The following is a 3,693-nucleotide window of genomic DNA, read 5'->3' on the forward strand; positions in this document are numbered from 1 at the left end:
TGGCCTTTTAAATGAAACTTTAAGGAATACAAGCCCAGTTTCCTCATAAGACAATCCCACCATCCCAGGGATTAGTCTGGTGACCCTCCGTTGCACTCCCTCTGTGGCAAGTATATCCTTCCTTAGATAAGGAAACCAAAACTGTGCACAATACTCCAGCACGATCTCACCAAGGATCTATACAATTGCAGCAAGACATCTTTATTCCTGTACTCATGACCCCTCGTGTTAAGGCCAACATACCATTTGCCTTCCTAATTGATTGCTGCACCTGCATGCGAGCTTTTCGTGTCTCATGAACAAGGACACCCAGGTCCCTTTGGACATCAACACTTCCCAACCTCTCACCATTTAAGAAATATTCTGTCTTTCTGTTTATTCTACCAAAGTGGATAACTTCACACTTATTCACATTATATTCCATCTGTCATTTCATTCACTTATCCTGTCCAAGTCCCCTGGAAGCCTCCTTGTAACCTCCTCACAGCTCACATCCTTTACAATTGGCATATTCTTCTCCATGCTGCTATTTTCAACTTTCAGTGACTCAGATGGGGGTGTCCAGCTGCATACCAGAGCTGATGACAAGCTGTTCATCTTGGCAAGACTGCGCACCAAGACCAAAATGAGTCAGTTCTTGGTCTGTGAGTTGCTGTTTGCTGATGACGCTGTGCTGACATCCCATAATGAAGTTCATTAACAGCAGCTTGTATATCGGTTCTCCCTGGCCTGCAAGGAGTTTGGACTGACGATCAGCAGCAGGAAGATCAAAGTTATGGGCCAGGACGTAGAGACTCCACCTTCCATCAACATCGACAGCCTCACTTTGGAGGTTGTCAACAGCTTCACAGACCTTCGATCAACAATCACCAGCAATCTGTCCCTTGATACTGAAATCAGCACCAGGATTGTCAATGCTGCAGCTGTCATGTCAAAGTTGAGAAGACGAGTGTGAACCGACACCAAACTGATCGAAAATACAAAACTCCACATGTACCAGGCTTGTGTTCTCAGCACCCTCCTTGAGAGTAGAGAAGCATCAACAACTTATGCAAGCCAAGAAAAGCAGCTGAACAGCTTCCACCTCCGCTGTCTCAGATGGATATTGGGCATCTCCTGGCAGGACAGAGTGCCGAATGCAGAAGTACACCAGCGTGCAGGGATCTGCAGCATGTTTGCCCTCTTGAGTCAGCGGTGACTCTGTTGACTGGGTCATGTGTGCTGAATGGATGACGGTCGCTTTGCCAAAGACATGCTCTTTGGTGAGCTTGCTATCAGCACGAGACCAACAGGTCACCCACGTCTGTGATGCAAGGACATCTGCAAAGCGAGATCTCAAGCTGACTGGGATTGGAGTCGATGCATGGGAAGTCCTTCCTGCTGACTGGAATTCCTGGAGAAAGGCATTCAGGAAGACCATGGGAAAAGCAGAGGACAAAAGAAATGACCAGATGGTGGGAAAGAGAGCTCAGAGGAAGGAAAAATTATCAGTCGACCTCGGGCCAATGATATTCATCTGTACCAGCTGTGGAAGGGATCGTCACTCACGAGTCGTCCTTTACAGCCACAACAAACGATGTTTCACACAGAAGTGACGTACACCCCGGGTGTAGCCCATCGTCTTCCGAGACGGACGGTTGCCTATTACAATTACAACTACAGCTACAACTACAAGAGCGAGTCAGAGGCTGGGAACTCTGCCGTGACGAACTCAGCTCTTGACTCGCCAAAGTCTGCCCACTATCTGCAAGATCTTCCTCTGATTTCAATTGCACGCACATTTGCAATCTGGCTCTGTAGCTCAGTTGGTTAAAGCACCTGTCCAATAAACAGGAAATCTTGGGTTCAACTCCCAACAGAGCCTTATTTCACAGTAACAACATGCTTGAAAAGTTTCATTATCAACACTGACATCTGTGTCTTGTGAGCTTTAATTCAAAATACATGATGAATTTCAATCACATCCGAGAACAGCCTTTGTGAAGGATATGAGTTTGGAATGGCTGTTCCTCCTTGTACAGAACTTCAGTGCTGATACATCAAAGGTAACTTATTTGACAGAAATTTGTTCACAGTCACATTCAACCTGGAAAACAGCTTGATATTAATCTCACTGAAGGAGAGTGTTTGTGTCATTTTGTGTTGCTTTTAACCGAGACTGGGACATGACGCAAGTGGGAGGGTTCATCTGAGGTTTGGAATATTTGTCAGTCAGGAACAAGAAAAATCAAAGGAACCAAATAAGAAAACCTATGTCTCATGTGGTTACCGAGAAACGGTGAGAAGATATTAAACTTTGTTGTATTTAATACAACTGTGTGAACTTTGATCTTTGCGGCCTTTTATAAACAGTATTTGAAGGGTCTCAGTAAAAATGTTCAGTGTTGATGAGAGTGGTGTCTGGGTGAGCAGCTGCTGAGTGTGACAGGGTCAGGACTGAATGCAGGACGTTCTCTGACATTCTCTCTCTCTCTCTCTGATGGGTTGAGTTGATTTTCAACTGGCAGCTGTTGCTGTTTTGATAATTCAAGTTAACTCCACCGATTTTTTTGGACAGACAGTGCAGTATGAGGCTGTAAAGGGTTAATGCTGAAGACAGTGGGATCAATCCCTCCCACAATCAGAGTGATGATGTAACAGTCACATGAGATGAGGTTTGGGAGAAGAGAGAGCAGCACCAAGGATGCTCGTTTAGGAGGCTTGATGAGTGTGTATATAGTATTGTGTAAATTAGAAAAGAGTTCTTAGTTCTTTCAGCAGGGAATGTGTCCAGAAAATATCGCGAAACTCACAATTTTATTATTCAGGAGTTGGAACACAGGGATATTAACTCCAAGTGACAGTAGTGGTTTCATTTAACAAAAGAAAAGTAGAGAGTAATATTGCTCATTGATTGAAATCCCCCAGTGAGGTGACAGTTAAACAGGTGATCTGTTGGGGCATCCTTCGATCCAAGGTTTCGGCAGCATTTAATCTCCCTTTTTGGTGAAATTCTCTGTTTTTTGCATCTTTTTTTAATCCAGCTTTTATGGACCTGTGAAAAACTGAAAAAAGTGAACAGATCCATCCTTTCTTTTCTTCCTTCTTCCCATCAGTTTCTCTTTTCTGTCCCAATTTATTCTGCTGTTTCTGCTGTTTTATCCATTCCAATCAAAATTCAACATTCCAATCAAATCTATTTGTTATTCCACAGTGTCTTTCCATGTGTTTTATTCTGTTGTATTCTCTCACAGTCTGTTTGATGATCAATTTTACATCTCACTCTCTGTTCTGGTGAAGATCAGAAGCAGTGATATCTGTTTACAACACCCGACAAGTCAGCCTGAGGCTGTATCTCATCGATAATGTGGAGTTAGGAACATAGGAACATAGGAGGAGGAGTCGACCATTCTGCCCATCGAGCCTACCCCACCATTCAATATGATCATGGCTGATCATCCACTTCAATGCCCTTTTCCCCACACTTTCCTCATATTCCCTTATGTCATTTGTATTTAGAAATCTATCAATCTCTGCTTTAAACATACTCAATAACTGAGCTTCCACAGCCCTCTGGGTTACAGAATTCCAAAGATTCACAACCCTCTGAGGAATAACATTTCTCCTCATCTCTGTCCTAAGTGGCTTTCCCCTTATTTTGAAATTGCGTCCCCTGGTTCTCGACTCCCCAACCAGGGGAAACATCTTAGCTGC

At 43.8% G+C, this 3,693-nt stretch overlaps 1 non-coding gene across 1 annotated transcript; it reads left to right on the forward strand.

Moving 5' to 3' along the window:
* Nucleotides 1-1,790: 1,790 nt before the first annotated feature.
* Nucleotides 1,791-1,864, forward strand: trnai-aau (transfer RNA isoleucine (anticodon AAU)). Its single transcript has one exon. It is a non-coding gene; the product is annotated as a tRNA-Ile (tRNA).
* The last annotated feature ends 1,829 nt before the right edge of the window (nucleotides 1,865-3,693 follow it).

This window comes from Heterodontus francisci, unplaced genomic scaffold (assembly GCF_036365525.1).
Source record: "Heterodontus francisci isolate sHetFra1 unplaced genomic scaffold, sHetFra1.hap1 HAP1_SCAFFOLD_708, whole genome shotgun sequence".
Lineage (NCBI taxonomy): Eukaryota > Metazoa > Chordata > Chondrichthyes > Heterodontiformes > Heterodontidae > Heterodontus > Heterodontus francisci.